The sequence below is a fragment of the Lepidochelys kempii genome, chromosome 8 (assembly GCF_965140285.1).
Source record: "Lepidochelys kempii isolate rLepKem1 chromosome 8, rLepKem1.hap1, whole genome shotgun sequence".
Classification (NCBI taxonomy): Eukaryota; Metazoa; Chordata; order Testudines; family Cheloniidae; genus Lepidochelys; species Lepidochelys kempii.
In genome coordinates, this window is record NC_136387.1 from 97,810,824 (window position 1) to 97,823,420 (window position 12,597).

The 12,597-nt window shown below is 41.6% G+C and overlaps 1 protein-coding gene across 9 annotated transcripts in view; it reads right to left on the bottom strand.

Moving 5' to 3' along the window:
• Positions 1-12,597, bottom strand: part of OSBPL9 (oxysterol binding protein like 9) — a 142,037-nt gene that overhangs the window by 79,778 nt on the left and 49,662 nt on the right. The gene's annotated exons all lie outside the window — the stretch shown is intronic.

Genomic DNA, 12,597 nt, shown 5'->3' on the forward strand with positions numbered 1-12,597 from the left:
TTTGTTCATGAAATACTGCTAATTTAGATGGGATTGTTTTAAAGGAAGAGTGAAAGATGTTTAGAAAATTATAAACTCAAGGTCAGCAATTTCCACAGCAAGATTATTATACAAGATACTACAAGTACAATTCAATGGTTCAGGTTTGGTTGTTGTCAGGCCATATTTGCAGGGCACAGTACACAAACAAGACAGACTTGAGTGGCAGGATTATTTTAATGCTTCTTGATTTGGCTATTAGAGAATATACTGGGAGAGGAAAGTCTCTCTCTTTCTCTATGTGTAAATAAGGCTTCACAAGAAATAAATTAATGAAAATCAATGGAATGTTTCAAAAAGGTTCAGTACGATTACCAGAGGTTGCAAGATGCTATATAAAAAGATGTTTTGTCACCTGAATTTACAACCATCACCAATGATTTTTTTAAGATGCTGGTTTTGTTTCTCCATTTACGTACATTTTCAGATTATGGAAGTCTTTTAATAAAAAAGTGAGCTCAACAAGATGTTTTAGATCTTTAGAAATATGCGGATTCAGATTTTCAATTAAAACCCTTATCAGTTGAGCAAGATGTTAAAAAAAGTGTATACATTCCCCATCCCCCAAATAACCAGTACTGATTATGTTGTAATTTAAATTCAGTTTAAGGAAGCAACGTACAGTATTTGCCAGATATAGAAGGGGAGATGGCAGAAATGACAGGACTGCAATATACAGAATAGTTTTAAAAGGTGGAAATCTTCCATTAAAAAAATACTATTCCTCAAACTTTCAGTTTTGTTTCCTAACATTCACAGGGTGAATGGAAAGAAATTAAACTAGTCTAATATTCATTGTACTGATACTTTGTGTAGTCCTTTTCTATATATCAACATATACAAAAGTTTCTAGTAATATGCTTGAAAAAGAAGAAACCTAGAACTTTTATATATCACACATGAGATCCTTTTCCTTACTTCTCTAGTAACTTTTGATCCCCAAAATTGCTTTTAGACCACTGAAGTAGAAATCGGAGCTTCTCATTCTGCCTGCCCCAAAACACAAGATTCGGTGGCTGGAAGTTGATGCTACACAAATTCAAACTGGAAATTTGGCGCAAATTTAAAGTCATGGTAATTAGCCATTGGAACAATTTACCAAGTGTTGCAGTGGATTCTCCATCACTGGAAATTTTTAAATTAAGATTGGATTTCTTTCTAAAAGATATGTACTAGTTCAATGGTTCTCAAACAGAGTTGCAACCCCATTTTAATGGGGTCGCTAGGACTGGCATTAGATTTGCTGAAGTCCAGGGCTGGAGCCCCACCACCCGGGACTAAAACCAAAACCCGAGGGTTTCAGCCCTGCGCGGCAGAGCTCAGGTTACAGATCCCCCATCCAGGGCTGAAGCTCTTTGGCTTCAGCCCCGCCGCTCGGTGCAGCACAGCTTGGATGGGCTCAGATATCTATACGACCGTCCTGGGGTTGTATAGTAAATGTTGTTGTCAGAGGGAGGTCGTGTTGCAATGAAGTTTGAGAACCCCTGCACTAGTTCAAAACAGAAATTAATTCAAGAAGTCCGATGGCCTGTGTTATGAAGAGTGTTCAGAGTAGATGATCACCCTGTTCCCTTACGGACATACAACCTATGAATCTATGAAGAACTGACCATGTGATGTACCTAAAAACAGACTGCAAGAGATGGAAAAAGTTGCGTTTTTTACCTTTTAAAACTATATTTGACATTATTTGGGAAGGTAGAAAAATTACTTAAAATTACACACAAATAGGCAGACCTGCTTAGACATTCAGAAGCAGGGTGGCCTCCTACTACTTCTCATGGTTCTGATCAGGGGTCTTCTGCTCTGCCCTCCCAGGACTGCAACCTTCTTCACAACTAGTGCCTGCAGGGACTGGGTTTTACCCACCCCACTCACTCACCAGCCAGGAGCGTGGGAGCCATCAGAAACAGTTCAGCAGAGAAGTCGGTTCCCCCACAAGCAGGGGCTCATCCTCCTCCATGCAGCCTTGGCTGGGGTTCTGTGCTTTGCCAGGCCAGAATGATGCAGCCTCCCCCATTCCTTGTGCTTGCAGGCATTGGGTGTCACTGGCCCAGCAGGCATGCAGAGAGCCCTCTACAGCTCCACTGTCACAGCCCTGCTCCCTCATTCCTGTGATAGCAGGGCTGCAGAGAGCTCTCTGTGCTGCTGGTGACACCCAATCCCTGCAGGTGCATTGCAACTGTTAAGTGATTTTTTCCCCCTCCATGATGTAGCACGAAATTATGAATGTATGAAATTAAAGAATTAGATTTATCTTAAGTTTTGTTAAGGAAATGTGTGCATGTATGTTGTAAAGATAGGCCCCTAGTAGAAAGTAGAAAGAAGGCCTTGAAAAGTATAAATTATAAAGCCAGAAGGAATGAAGTGGGGAGGATGTTTGGTTTAAAGAACTAATGCAATAAGGGAAAGTTTTTAAAAAGAAGGCTCCTGACCGACAGGGGTGACTGCAGATTGTCTTAAATAAGACAGAGAATCTGCCTTAAAATGAACCAACATGGCCCTTCCCAACCCTCACACCACTGTTAAAAGTCCATATGAATCCATGTGCAATAAAAAACTGTTGGACAGAAAGAAGAAGGGGAGGAAAGGCCTTGGGAAAAAAGGAGATCGTAAATCTAATCTGGATTAAGACTGGAAATAAGGGTCTCAAAATGAAGTCAGTACTTGGCAATGACTTTTTTTGTTGAAAGGTATAAAAAAAAGTAAACTCTTACAGGGGTTCTCAAACTTCACTGCACCACGCCCCCCTTCTGACAACAGAAATTACTACAGTACCCGGAGCGGGGACCAAAGCCTGGGCCCGCCACCGTGGGGGGTTGGAATTGAAGCCAAAGCCCGACTGCCCCAGGCCGGGGGGCCAAAGCCAAAGGGCTTCAGTCTCAGGCAACCCTAGCCCCACTGCCCAGGGCTGAAGCCCTCGGGCTTGGGCCCTGGGCCCCAGCAAGTCTAAGCCAGCCCTGGCAACCCCATTAAAATGTGGTCCCGACCCACAGTCTGAGAACCGCTGTCTTAAAGGGTTCATTGCTAACACCTGCCTGACCACACTGAAGCCAACCAATATGGGTCTAAACACCCCCTAAGTTTAGCCCATTTGTAAGTACCTCAATCAAATGCTTATAAATGTTTTCTTACTGTTTGGATGTAGTAAATTACTTATTATTTAGGTATGTTTAGAATAATTGTATAAAGCCTTTGAATTTAATAAAGCAATTTATGGTCAACTTCATGTTTGGTGGTTTCCCATATTAATATTTCAAATATTATTAATAATTCTGAACATGTGCATTTCAGTGTCATCTGAAATCAACATTTACCAACAGTTACAGATTAAAAACAAATCCTGCCAAGCCCCTCTATGATAGCAATATGGAAACATGCATCCGGTGTATATATTTGTGGGGTGGAAGTGCTGAAGGGCGTATGAGTTTTTAGTACCACTTTCTCAAACACTGTTGAAACTATCACAGAAATATTCCAACAAGATGTTGGAAAGGAACTTCACAAGAATGTAATACAGTATAACTTCAGAGTTATGAACACCTCGGGAACAGAGGTTGTTCGCAACTCTGAACAAAACATTATGGCTGTTCTTTCAAAGGTTTACAACTGAACATTGACTTAATGCAGCTTTGAAACTTTACTATGCCGAAGAAAAATGCTGCTTTTTTTTTTTCAATAGTTTACATTTAACACAGTACTGTACTGTACTTGTTTTTTTAATTTTTTTCTTTTTACTCTGCTGTTGCCTGATTGTGTAATTCCAGTTCCAAATGAGGTGTGTGGTTGACTGGTCAGTTCACAACTCTGGTGTTTGTAACTCTAAGTTTCTACTGTACATATGATTTTAAATTATTTTGTTTAAAGTTAGTTGTGCACTACAAAATTAAGAGTTAATGGAAAAGAAAGCTCGGGGGGAGACAGCATGGGAATAAAATGGAAAGTTATTTTAAAGTATAAACACCATCTTTACAAAGAAGAACTGTAGCTTTTAAGGAGTTTTATTTTTTCTTCAAACAGAAGGCAGAGTTGTAACAGTATTAGAAAAGTCAATTGTGCCACATTTCAGGAAAGATGTGGACAAACTGGAGAAAGTCCAGAGGAGAACAAAAATGATTAAAGGTCTAGAAAATATGACCTTTGAGGAAAGCCTGGAAAAACTGAGTTTGTTTAGTCTGCAGAAAAGAAGACTGAGGGGGGACATAATTTTAAGTACATAAAAGGTTATACAAGGAGGGAGAAAAATTGTTCTTGTTAACCTCTGAGGATAGGACAAGAAGCAATGGCTTAAATGGCAGCAAGGAAGGTTTAGACTGGACATTAGGAAAAACTTCCTAACTGTAAGTGTAGTTAAGCACTGGGATAAACTGCTTAGGGAGGTTAAGGAATCTCCGTCAAGTTTTTAAGAGCAGGTTGGACAATCACCTGTCAGGGATGGTCTATATATAATAATTAGTCCTGCCTTGAGCGCAGGGGACTGGACTACAAGACCTCTCAAGGTCCCTTCCAGTCCTACAATTAAGGAAACATATTATATAATAAAAAGGAGTACTTGTGGCACCTTAGAGACTAACAAATTTATTTGAGCATAAGCTTTCGTGAGCTACAGCTCACTATAGGGTGCAAGTGAGCTGTAGCTCACGAAAGCTTATGCTCAAATAAATTTGTTAGTCTCTAAAGTGCCACAAGTACTACTTTTCTTTTTGCAGATACAGACTAACATGGCTGCTACTCTGAAACCTGACATTATATAATGTGTGTGTAGGTAGGTAGGTAGGTGTGTGTATACATATATACACACACATACACACCCACCCCTCTTCTCCACACTGGGGAAAAAAACGAATCCAGCTTTGCAACCTGAGCTAGTTCCCTGTTTATGTAAGGGCATCTGACTGAGATAGTTTTACTGGGCCCTGTGTTCATTTGCATTATTTCCAAAAAATGTGTCATGTCCTTTTCAGCCAGCATGACAATAACCACTGCTAGCTCCCAATGGCTAATCTGCTGTAACACTCTTGGCAACAGTAGGCTACATACACACAGGGTCAATCCTGCATCTGGGTGACCGATGTCCAATTTCCTGGAATGGAATTTTCTTATTTCACTATTTGCTGGAGAGGCACATAGATCTATCTCCAGAACTCACAAGATACAACTCAATAGTGTTTACCTGATGATTTATGTTTAATTTGTTTTGATCCTTCTCACTTCAACTGGAATACTCCATCTTGTACTTAGCTCCCCTCTCAACAGTGAAGTCCAAAATGAATCTAGGGGTTTTTTTCCAGCCAAATCAAAGAATGCTTTCTCTCCTCTACTGTATCCTCCTTAGCTTTTGCTCATGTAGCTCTGAAGTCTCTTCTGGAGAACCTTTTCAACTAGCCCTGGCATAAGGAGCCTCTTGTTCTAATAGTAATTTTTATTACAGTAGTTCCTAACTATGCCAGAAACCCCTTTTAGCATCTAAAGGGCATGTTTGGCTTCTCACTTTTTGGTGTCTGCCACTATCTTTCTCCAACCCAGGGTGGATAAAAATCAATGATTTAAAAAAAAGAGTAAAAATAAAAATAATTGGATTTTTTTATTTAAATCATATTTTTTGATAAAATGCTTTCTGAGGAAAAAACCTATCTAAAGATACATTATAGCTCAAAGATATCTCATTATGGAATAGGGATTATAAATTCTAATTCTATAGTATGAGACAATATATTCATGTAATTTTAAGAAAAATTTGTAAATGAGTTCCAATAGTTCAGATTAGGGACCCAATCTTATTATATAGTCTATAAAATCATGAGTGGTATACAGAAAGTAAATAAGGAAGTATTATTTACTCCTTCTCATAATACCAGAACAAAGGGCCACCAAATGAAATTAATAGGTAGCAGGTTTAAAACAAACACAAACAAGTATTTTTTCACACAACGCACTGTCAACCTCTGGAACTCCTTGCCAGAGGGTGTTGTGAAGGCCAATACTATAACGGGGTTCAAAAGGAAGCTAGACAGATTCATGGAAGATAGGTCCATCAAAGGCTATTAGCCAGGAATGGTGCCCCTAGCCTCCGTTTGCCAGAAACTGGAATTGGGTGACAGGGCATAGATCACTTAGATTCATAGATATTTAGGTCAGAAGGGACCATTATGATCATCTAGTCTGACCTCCTGCACAACTCAAGCCACAGAATTTCACCCACCACTCCTGCGAAAAACCTCTCACCTATGTCTGAGCTATTGATGTCCTCAAATCGTGGTTTAAAGACGTCAAGGAGCAGAGAATCCTCCAGCAAGTGACCCGTGCCCCATGCTACAGAGGAAGGCGAAACCTCCAGGGCCTCTTCCAATCTGCTCTGGAGGAAAATTCCTTCCTGATCCCAAATATGGCTATCAGCTAAACCCTGAGCATATGGGCAAGATTCACCAGCCAGATACCCAGGAAAGAATTCTCTGTAGTAACTCGGATCCCACCCCATCTAACATCCCATCACAGGCTATTGGGCCTATTTACCATGAATATTTAAAGATCAATTAATTGCCAAACTCATATTATCCTATCATATCATCTCCTTCATAAACGTATCGAGTTTAATCTTAAAGCCAGATATGTTCTTATAGGATTCCACATGCTTCTGTATAGATTATTTAGGTTAATCTTTCTGTCTACCCAATGGGATTCAGTGCTCAGTCTAGAAGATACCATCAGAGTTGCTCAGTTTTGCCGTTCTCAAACTGTGGATTTGTGTCTCCAGATGTAACATGCTTGTTAACAGCAAAAATGTTTTTAAATAAATAAATATATAGAGGTGAGAAATAACAGACCTCAACTCTATTGTCCCTCTGCAAATTTGTGTACACAGAATCAATCCCTTACCTCTCTCTAAAATGTAAAGTTTCAAAAAGTCCAATGAATAGAAGATTGGTGGGGGTGGAACAGATCTGGACAAGGAGAAGAAGTCTGGAGATAAATGTGAGAAGCGAGGGACACATGCTTTTTTGTTAAAATATTACATGTTTGCTGTTGAAGAAAAAAATCCAGAATACTTAATGTTGTTATTTTAGTTAAATAAAACAATTTAAATGTCTGTCTGGTGATGTTCTCCTCCTAATACAGCATGGCAAGAAAATCCTCCAAATATTAATGATTAACCTGTTGAATTGGAGATAGTTCACCTCCAAATGACTTCATAAATATCTGCTTCAATTACCTTTGGTAAATGAAATAACCAAACAATCATTCATTTTCTGATATACCTGTAAAACTAATCTGAAAAGTTTTCAAAATAAATCACTTTTTAAAAATGTAGTACCTTCTAAAAATGAAACCTACATCTATCTCTGAGTTATGAAGAATATGTATTAATGTTATAACCACCACCAAGAATGCACTTTTATGCAGAAAACTGTGATTAAATTGAGTCTTCCTGACTAGTGATTTAAATCAATCCACTCTGCTCCACCTCTTCAAACACAACTTGCTAGCTTTAAATGAAGCCAGGTGCTGCATAGCCTTGGAATCTCCAGACCAAATACATAGGTTACAGGTTCTTCCCAGATACTGTGTTAGCTTTCATCACCAAGGAAGCTCTCTGATGGCAACTATCAATGCATTGCTATGAAGGAAATGGACATCACTGTTTTGTCAATTCGACTATTCCCCAAAGACAAGAAAATTGTCAGTCATTTCAGTTCCTCTGTCCATACAATGACTGCCCTGAAGAATTAAGTAGATGCTGAGGAAGCCTGGAACATTACTGAACTGGCTTTGTACTTTCTTCCAAGGGCAGTCCCTACTTTACAATCTGTGGCATCTTCGAGAAAGAAGCCCCTTCCTTCAGGAATAAGTGTCTTTGATGTGGGTTGCCAGTGCCACATCCACTTTGGATAGCATGAAAGATGGCGCCCACTTATATATTCGTAGAATTTAGAGCATTGCTTATTCAGCTGGAGCACTGCTAATTGTACTCTTTTTGAAGGACCTTTCAATGAATGCACTCAGTGATATTTTACAGTAGGCTATCGCTCTCTAGCACCCCTTGGCAAAAGGGTGTGTGCCGCTCCTGTCTCAGCAACTGGGAAACAGCTCTCCAGCTGTGCTATTCCAGGTATCGACCCCCTTGTGCAGGACAAGATTAAAGCAGTCCAAACAACAAAGTCAGTATCCTTCCCCAGGCCACAGAAGCAGAGTCCTAGGCTTTTGGGAAGTTAGAGGGGAAAAAATAAGAAGAGAATTACCAGCCCTCCTCCTTTCTAAGAGGGCCTCAGCAGCCAAAGTTCTCTAGCCATTCCCCCAGTCAGCTACCCCTGCTTCCATGGGCTGAGGAGCTCTGGCATGCAGTCCTGCTCCTGCAGAGTGCTGTCCTGCACTGAGCAGGGATCCTTCCCTTTAAGGACCAACCCCTCTCCAGGCTTCACAAGCCTTACATGTGGATGGGGGGGGGTTAAGGCTGACTTTGCCCAGAAGAGCTCTTTAACTCTTTCCTGAGGAGGATGGGGATCTGCCCCACCATCCATATCATGGCCTATGTTCCCTTTAAGGTGCATGCCTGTGCAGGAGGCCACCAAGGGCTGCACACTTAATTAGCAGAGCTACACAGGCATGCACACTGCACTCAGTGAGTGGGTCCAGGTGGGCCTGGAAGATGAGTCGGGTAACGGGTGGGGGGCCCACGATGGGGGAGCTTGGGGGGCAGGGCACCTCTCCCCTGGCCCCCAGAGCTGCTGCACGGAGAGAAGGATGGGGGGTCCTCTCTCCCCGTCGCAGACCTGGGGCCGCCTGGACCCCAAACCCTCATCCCCAGCCCCACCACAGAGCCTCACCCCCAGCCAGAGCCCTCACCCCCCATACCCCAACCCTCTGCCCGCTCCCACACCCTGAACCCTTCATCCCCAGCCCCACCCCAGAGCCCTCACCCCTGCACCCCAACCCTCTGCCCCAGCCCTGAGCCCCCTCCCACACCTCGAAAACCCTCAGCCCCACCCCCACCACACAGGTACACAACAAAATTCATTCAGCACACAGATGGGAAAAATTAGAGAGAACATTGATCATGGCTCTTGTGCAGTACTGGGTGGGGTGAGAATATGTGAGCACTGTGTTGTGCTTCCTCTCACTCCATCTGAGGCTTAGGGACAGAATGACCATATAAGTCTAGATGGAACAAAATTTGGCAGAAGAAAGAATTGTATTAGTCACTCTCCCCTTCCTCTGACTGAGAAACATCCAGTCATCTTAAGGGAAGAAGGTGGTAAGACAACAGGAATTGGCACCTGCCTGAGGGAGAAGACAAATGATTGGATGTGTGCTTCCATTAGGCCTTCCAGAATACTTAAGTTTATTCCACCTATTTCCATGTCCCCAGCCTGTGGAAAAATAGAAGAACAACCCTCTGATGTTTGGACAGTTTCAGTGTGACTTTTTTTTTTATTATCATTAGTCTGATACTTTGTATTCTCATGGTCCACACCTCTGCTTCTTAAGAGAGTAAGGAAGCCACATGCCTGGTTTCTAAGCAAGGGAGAATTCCTGATTGATTGTTCCACTGAAGCATTTATGAACCAAACATCTCCTGTGGAATTCTGCTGGGTTGGTGACTTCCAACCACTCATGTCTACAACATGCCAGAAATAAGTTTCTTACTCTCTTCCTGTGCCTTATCTTCCTCATAGCCCAACCATGCTGCAATTTCTCCTTCTCACCTGATGCAGAGGGAAACTAAACAGCCTTTTTTTCTTTTAGGCCCTGACACCCTTCCCATTCGCTGCAGGTCTCTGCTCTGGGGATAAGAAGCAAGACTATTTGGTCCTTCGATGGGCCTTGCCAGTTATTTGATCACACCAGTCCTTGCCTGACTAAGGGACAGGTCTACTTTTCAACATCAAGCGCCTGTTGTCTGTTTCTTGTCCATTCATTCTCTGCATAACAGGGGAAGAAGTAGTGATAGGCCTCCACACAGCTGAGGGCATACCACTCCGGCCAGCAACAAAGTACTGGGAAGGAGTAAGACGCTAAAGGGGAAAAAAATGAACCATGGTCCCAAAGAGCTTTAGAAAAATGGCAGGGTACTCAGGAGAACTCTGAAATGCTGCTATGGAGACAGGAAGTTCTAGGGAGCCCGCAGCTGTCAAGTCCTTATGAGAGGAGGAACAGGTCACTGCTGAGTTCAGCTCTGAACTTCCTCTAAAGATTATGGTCCGTACTCTCGGTAAAGGGCATCTGAACTATGAATAAGTGGGCTTGGAGAGATTAGATTTTTATCACTAAATATCAATTTCACCATAGACACACAAACCAATGACAAATATTTCCATTAATAATAATAATAAAAATTTACAAAGAGGCAAAGAAACAAAAATGCTGCTTGAGAACTAAGTCTGATTTAATATTTACTTTGTATATTTAGACATTTGATGTTGACACTGTTTTAATGATTAGAAAGCTTTAACTTTCTGAATCTCAACATCTGTCATTAATTATTGTGCGAATCCCTCCAGTTTCCCACAACTGTGAAAATTTAAATATTTTTAAATGCTTAAAAATAAATATCAATATCAGTCAAAATGATAAAAAATATAAATTAAATTTGGCAACGCCTATGGACAGGCATTCAATGTGGGACAGAACTAAAACCCAGCAGTAAAATACTTAACATCAATACAAGAAAGCTCTGTAAGAAAAAGCTAGTCAAATACTAAACACATTCCTAGTAACATTATAAAAAAAAAAAAAAAGAGGTGTAATGCTGCAAAGGACTGGCAAGGAGAATGGACTTCAGTTTTAAAATTTATAGATTTTAGGACTAATTTTAAAAAGAGAATCAGAGGATATACAATGACAAGATTTGGCTATGGTCCAATAAAAGGGTAAACAGAGAGCCTGAACTAGGGAAGAATTGAGCCACAAACAAACAGAATAAACAAATTCCATCCTGTAGTGTTAGACAACGAGTAATACCTTGTTGGAAAAAAACAGAAGGGAGGAGCTTACAACATTTTTTATATACATGTTTTTTTCATAAAGTTTACAGAAAAAATTCCCCCATAATTTGTGCTCAAGTAACATATTGTGCAAAGGAAGGTGAAAAAAAATTAAACTAACAAGACTAAAAAACAACAGTAGATAATGTTCAGGCCAGTTTTACACTAGCAAATTATGCTGGAAAAACTACGTCACTCAGGGATGTGAAAAATTCACACATTCATTACCGCTGTGTAATGATGTCAACCTAAATCCCCATGTAGACGGAAGAACTCCTCCATCAACCTAGCTATAGCCTCTTGGAGGTGGATTATCTACGCTGATGAGAGAACTCCTCCCATTCACATAGGTAGTATCTACACCAGGGTTCTTAAACCATGGGTTAGGACCAGTCAGGAGGTTGGGAGGTTATTATATGGGGGGGCTGCAAGCTGTCAGCCTCCACCCCAAATCCCGGTGTTAAATATATTAAAAAGTGTTTTTAATTTATAAGAGGGAGGGTCGTACTCAGAGGCTTGCTATGTGAAAGGAGTCGCCAGTACAAAAGTTTGAGAATCACTGGTCTACACTGAAGTGGCACAGCTGTACCACTGTAGCATTTTAAGTATAGACAAGCACTCGGACACACTTCCTGGTCTCGTCCATCCTTTTATGCTTGCTTCCTTTTGCAGGTTTGTGCCACGAAAAGACATTTCACACCTCGCTTTTACTGTTAACTTTTCAGATCTCTATAACAGTGACTGATTTTCTTCAAACGTTGCACACAAAGTTCACTTCTGGCCTGGCAAACTTGAAGAATCCTAGGTCAAAAGTAAGTAGGAGTTTTTGTTTGTTTTTTAAGGCAAGTAAATTAAAAATTGGATTTAGAAAGGATTAGAACAGGAAGTGTCTTGTAGACTTAAAGGAACACTGTTGGGGGTGGAGGGGAAACCCATTCCTAAAAATAAATTTTATAAAAAAATCTAAAGTAGTTCCACTTTTGATTGTAATTTCAACTAAAATACTTCTACAGCAAATCAACTCTCTTCTGCAAGCGTTTGAAAGCAAAACTGTAGAAGAGGAGAAACCTAATTTTCCATTGTCCAAACTGAAAGAAATGCAAAATGAAAATCCAACCGTATTAAACAATGAAAGAGTTTTAGATGCTCACTAAGCGAAGACATTACTTGTAAGCAAACGTTTGCTACAACATATACCCTTGAAGTTCACAGAATGCCCCCTAAAATACAGAATCGCCGCAAAAGCAGCCCGGTATTGTTCGAGCAGGAAAAGAAAGTCATTTTCCCAGGAGGTCCTGCGAACTCCTCGAGCGAAGGAGACGCTGGAGCCCGGTTTTTACGCCCGCTCCGTGCGGGTCCAGCAGCGCCCGCCGCTTGCTGTGAGCGCCCGGGCTGAGTTCCTCCTCGCGGAGACCCGCTGCTGGGCAGGGCTGGCGGAAGCCTGCGCGCTGCCAGCAGGCGAATCACCGCCACTCGCGGGCCGTGCGCGTGGACTGGCGACACGAGCAGCGCCAGCCCGTCCCGGCGGGTCTCCGCGAGCAGAGCGGGCCGCCGAGACGGGGGCGGGGGGGCGGGGGGA